The sequence below is a fragment of the Lontra canadensis genome, unplaced genomic scaffold (assembly GCF_010015895.1).
Source record: "Lontra canadensis isolate GAN:19392208 unplaced genomic scaffold, GSC_riverotter_1.0 scaffold74, whole genome shotgun sequence".
Lineage (NCBI taxonomy): Eukaryota > Metazoa > Chordata > Mammalia > Carnivora > Mustelidae > Lontra > Lontra canadensis.
The window spans coordinates 3,295,018-3,301,017 of record NW_022631068.1 but is presented as its reverse complement, the minus strand read 5'-3'; positions in this window follow the sequence as shown (position 1 = coordinate 3,301,017).

The window sequence follows — 6,000 nt, the reverse complement described above, 5'->3', positions numbered from 1 at the left end:
TTAATCATGGTCATTTGGAAACTTGTGCCCAGGAATTCTGAGGAGGCACCAAGACTCTCATACAGCCATGCGGACGCTGACGACCAACCCCGTGTGTGTGGTCTGTTTCAGGGTGGTGGCCCCACTGGTGGCCATCCACATGGCACTGGGCCTTCATGTAGCTCCAAAGGCATAGTGCTTTGTGATTAGTACTCAGGCAGCCCTCCTTGCCTGACAGAAATCCTGCTACCTCCAGGGATGTGGGAAGAAGGGGCTCAGGGGCTTCTCTCAGCCCTCCATTATGCCGATCCTGTCATCCCAGCTCCCCCAGGCTGGGCCATACTCCTCTTACTTTTGCTCCCTCAAAGCCTCTAGCCCCTCTCTTATGGATTCCACATCTTGGGGTTGAAACAGAAAAGCCATCACCTCCCCACAACCAGGTCAGTAGAGCAAAAGGAGTACCTGAGGTAACTTCCTGGGGGGAGAAAGGACCTTTCTTTTTCAAGCTTCCTTTCTTTCTTACTGTTGAGTTCAGAAAGACATTTACTCTGAAAACTAATCTTTTGTCAGACAAGTAATTTGTGGATATTTTCTCCCAGTTGATACTTAGCATCTCGTCTCTCAACTAAGTCTTTCCCAGAGCAAACGTTTTTCATTTTAATCAAGTCCAGCTAGTTGATGCTTTTCTTTTATGGATTGTGCTTTTCATACCGTATCTTGGAGCTCTTCTTGGAGCTCATTTTTTAAAAGATTTTATTTGTTTATTTGACAGGGAGACAGAGATCACAAGTAGGCAGAAAGGCAGCCAGAGAGAGAAGGGCAGGAAGCAGGCTCCCTGATGAGCAGAGAGCCCGACGTGGGGCTCGATCCCAGGACCCTGAGATCATGACCTGAGTCGAAGGCAGAGGCTTAACCCACTGACCCACCCAGGCCTCCTATGTTCTCTTCTAGAAGTGTTATAGTGTTACATTTTACATTTAGATCTATGATCCATTCTGAGTTTATTTTGTGTAAGGTGTGAGGTGTAGGCTAAGGTTCATGTTATTGGCTACTGATGTTCTATTTGTTTCTACCAAGTGAGATAACAGCACCAGGTTCTGCAGGAGTCACAGGAGTAAGATGATACCCAGGGAGGTGGGCTGTCTGGACACAAACCCTTCCAGGAATTAATCACCCTCCCACGTGTGTCTAGAATGAGCTTGGTGCTATGGAAGCCAAACACTTCACTCATGAGTCTTCGGAAACCTTGGTGTTGTGCAACCAAATACCATTCATACTGGATCCCCGAGGAGAATCCTGCTGTGCCTTGCATCCCAGCCTAGAGCATATTCCTGTTTTGTTTTGTTTTGTTTTTAAGATTTTATTTATTATTTGACAGAGAGAGATACAGTGAGCGAGAGAGGGAACACAAGCAGGGGGAGTGGGAGAGGAAGAAGCAGGCAGAGAGCCTGATGTGGGGCTTGATCCCAGGACCCTGGGATCATGACCCGAGCTGAAGGCAGACGCTTAACAAGTGAGCCACCCAGGTGCCCCGAGCATATTCCTGTTTGAAGCAGGAAGTAAACATTCCTGTTTGCAAATTACTGTTGCACCTGATAACATCACGTGTCAGGACAGGAAAGGGCATGTCTTACAGAAGCATGGTCCCAGAGGTGGGAAGGGCCGGAAGTAGTAGAAGTAGTAGAAGTCTTTCCAAGACCTCTTGGAAAGGACAATCTTTCACTCAACAAATATACATGGAGCAGCTACTATGTGAGCAGCTAACGCAGTAACGATGCAGAGTGAACAAAACAGATACGGTCCCCGCCCTCTGGTGGGGGACAGGAGGGGAGGGGAGTGTAAGTGATTATGTATACATACACAGTCCTGCATGCCAAAAACCAGTGAAAGGATACAGAAGTTATCAGTGGCAGGGGCATCTAACCTAGACTTGGGGAGCCCAACGATGCTTCTTGGCAGAAGTGACATTGAACTTAAGACCTCATAAATGAATAGCAGGTAGAATGGAATTGGTGGGGAGGGGGGTGGTTGTGAGAAAGAAGAGTCTTCCTGGTGAGGGAGAGCAGCACATGCAAAGGTACAGATGTGGGAGTGAGTGTGGTGGGCGTGGATCCAAAGCATGCGGTATTGCTGGTGTATAAGGTGCAAGGGGAAGGCTGCCTGTGTCAGACTACAGAGCACCTTGAAGATCACAGTAAGGGATCCAGCCATTTCAGGAGGATACCAGGAATCCACTGGAAGGAGTGTAACAAGCATGTAATAGATGCACATCTGTAATTTAGAAGTCGCACTCCGGCAACACGGAGGCAGGAGGCCAGCTGGGACATTAGTTAGGAGACCGTTGCAAGAGATAATGAGACCAGAATGGGGGCAGTGAAGAATGTTCCATACATTTACATCAGAGTAGGATCTGAAGATTAAGGACCAAAGATGAAGTTTTAAAGACCACTTTGAGAAATGAGGGGAAAGAGTTGTTCGGAGAAACAGAAGTTGAGTGGCCGAGTTGAGAATCGGTCGAGGAGGAAATTTGGCGTGAAGGCTCCTAGCCAGGAAAGCCAACGGATTATTCCCTCCCCGTTTGAGACCCTTCCATGTTGAACAGTCCTGCTTGAGCAGAACTCTGCTTCCCTGTCACTTCCCTGTCCTAGTCCAACTTCAGCCCTGAGGGGCCACACAGAACGAGTGTATCTCCACTAGTCCATGTCAGCCCTTTGACCATTTTAGATGTGAGTCACATTCTCTCAAGTTTTCTTTTCTCCCACTCATGCCTAGTTCTTCCAACTGCTTCCCATTTGGCATGGGTTCTCACCCCTCCTCCTCCTGGATATCCTTCTACCTCCTGCCTTTTATTTAATCATGTGGTGTTCAAACTCTTGGTAGAGTCTGGTCAGCCAGAAAACAATAATCATTGCCTTCTGGAGCCTGGACATTCTCCCCCTGGCATCCCACACACTTCTGTCCTTATTGGGAAAGTTGCTTCCCTTTCTTGGACATTTGATCCAATATCCCCCAGTGAGATCTGTGGTCACCATGGGCACAGGGCTCAGGCCTGAATCCAGAGCCTCAGCTGGGGAAGTAGGTTTAATTAGGCCCTCACTGGCTCACCTCCAAGAGCAGGCAAATTGGGTCTGGGAGCATGTGACCCAGCCTCACCTGGAAATGGATTTCCTGCCTTTTCTCCTCTACCAAGAATCAAGGCACCAGCAACAATTCACTGACCATTTTTTGGTGTGTGGCTTGGTGAGGAAAACAGATGTGGGATAACACCTCTGGCTTCAGGAACCATGCAGCTTTGTTGGGAGAGAGGATATAGCATGGGCAGTCAGAGAAGACCTTTTAGAGAGGAGATGGGACCACGGATAGACCTTGAAGGACAGGCGAAAATCTGCTGATGGGGAAAAAAGGGCAGTACACTAGGATGGGAAGGAGAAATGCAGAGGTCAAAGTGTCTAAGGTGGATCTGGGGGGAAATAAGATACTGTGGTCTGAGCAGAGACTCTATGTATGTGAAGACTGAGAGAAAATACTGCAAAAGGAAGTTGGAACCATACTGGGATGCCAGCTAGAGAGGCTGGTCTCTCCTCCAGGCAGGGAGCTGCCAAGGACTTTTGAACCAGAGAAGATGATTGAAATGGCTGGTGGTTTGGTTTCTGATCTGGCGAAGCTGGATAGATAAATCCACACTCTGCTGTGACCCAGGAGGACAGAGCTTCATGATGTCTGAGGCAGATAAAACCCTTCCAGGAAGTGGTCTGGGGAATGCAGAGAAGCACCTAGCTGGCCTAGTTTTAGCTTGCCTTCAGGTAATCTTTCCAATGGCCCTTCCTGGGGAGGTAAGGACAGAGAGAACAGTGGACTATTCATATGAGTGAGACCCATATGTGGCACACCTTTGCTTACAAATTACTAAGAACTTCAAAAAGTGGCAACAATTAAACCAAATGTGGGGTCCTTCTAAGCATAGAGTTCTGTGCAACTTTGCAGGTTGGATGCCTATGATGTCCAATCTCTGTCTGAGATAAAGATGTGGGCAGGTTCTTACCCAAATGCATGCAGTGGGTTTACAAGGGGTTCCCATAGTCAGAAGGCCCACAGCCAGTCATTTCCCTCTCTTTCCTGGGCAGGTAATAGCCCCGCATTCTAGCTCAGGCAGTCAACTTATGGCTGTTAGTTTCCTGAAAAGAACAATAGACAAGGGACACGAAATCTGAGTTCTAATCCTGATTTTGCTTCAAAATTGATGTGAGTCACTTTTGGACCTTAGTTTTGTAGCTTATATTAAGTGTTCAGTAAGTATTGTTTTTCTTTCTTTCCATAAAGAAATCTCAATTGTGGGATCTCTACCATAGAGCTTCTTTCTGGAGTATTTGAAAGAAGATGTGTCTTTTGGATGTGACCCATCCAAAGATGGGTCTTGGGTTGCAGAAAGATCTCAGTGAAATGCATTTGTATCTCAGAGCAAACTCCAGATACCTTTCCGTATCCTAGAACCTTCCTACCTCACTAGAAAAGGCACCCTTGGCCATTCTCTGACAAGGATATAATTTAAGAGACTTCAAGTCTACCCTTAACTATTGTGTCAACTCTCTGTGGAACCACAGACAACTGATTTCTTCTTCTTTGTCTTAGTTTCCCCTTCTCTAAACGGTGAGGATTGACAAGGTGGTCTCCAAAATCCTTTTCTTCTCTCAGTGTTCTATTTCCTTGAAACTGTGAAGTAACTAGTCCAGCATTTGTCATCACCTGGTGTTGAGATGAATTTATCTGTCCCCATCAATAGAAAGTAGGCTCACTGAGGTCAGGAATGATTATAGTCCATCTTTGAATCTCCATTTCCTGGCACAGCACCTTACACTACAATTATGTATTGAATGAACAGAGATATCAGTGGACGGATAAGGTGGGCCAAAGGGAAACTTAAAACAAATGAGCCAAGGAAGTGAAACCAGAGATATAATCAGAAGAATCAGAAGAATGTACAAAGGGAAGAAAGAGAATTAGGGCAATATTGTATCAAAAGAGAGTGAATACAAGGTGGCCAACATCTCAAATAATATAAAGGAAATTTTAAAATTTTAGATTAAGGAAAGACACCAGGGACAACTGGATAGCACAGTTGGTTAGGCATCTGACTCTTGATTTTGGCTTAGGTCATGATCTTAGATAGTGAGATCAAGTCCCATGTCAGGCTCCGTGCTCTGCTTGGCATTCTCTGGAGTCTGCTTAGCATTCGCTCTCCCTCTCCCTCTGTTCCTCCTGTGCATGCGCTCTCTCTCTCTCTCTCTCTCTCTCTCTCATATAAATAAATAAATAAATAAATAAATAAATCTTTTTTTAAGACACCAGATTTCATAATTAGGATGTCATTGGTGAGGCTGATGAAAGTTAAGAAGTGGGTGGATCGGGACGCCTGGGTGGCTCAGTTGGTTGGGCGGCTGCCTTCGGCTCAGGTCGTGGTCCCGGCGTCCTGGGATCGGGTCCCGCATCGGGCTCCTTGCTCTGCAGGGAGCCTGCTTCTCCCTCTGCCTCTGCCTGCCATTCTGTCTGCCTGTGCTCACTCTCTCTCCCTCTCTCTCTGACAAATAAATAAAATCTAAAAAAAAAAGAAGTGGGTGGATCATGAAGTGTGGACAGCAAGCATAAAGCAGTCAAGAAATTTGGTGGAAGAACAGAAAAAGGTAAAGTCTCTAGGCATGTGGCAACCCTGAAAGAAGAATCATTATTTATTTATTGGTTTATTTGCTTAAAGAGGAGACCCAAAATATTTGTTAACCAAGACGAAGGAGTGAAGGAGAAAGAGACTAAAGATTTTAGAAAGGGTAGAGGAGGCCATTGATAGATTGATGTCCTGGAGGAGTCAGAAGAGGCGACTGAGACCCCAACTTCCTCTCCAACTCTGCCACCTATAAAGATGTATGGCAGGTGTATCACTAGGGACTTAGAGGGAGTCCAAATGTCAGAAGGGGGATGGGCAACTCAACTTTTAAGATCCCTTCCCACAGGGGCTCCTGGGTGGCTCAG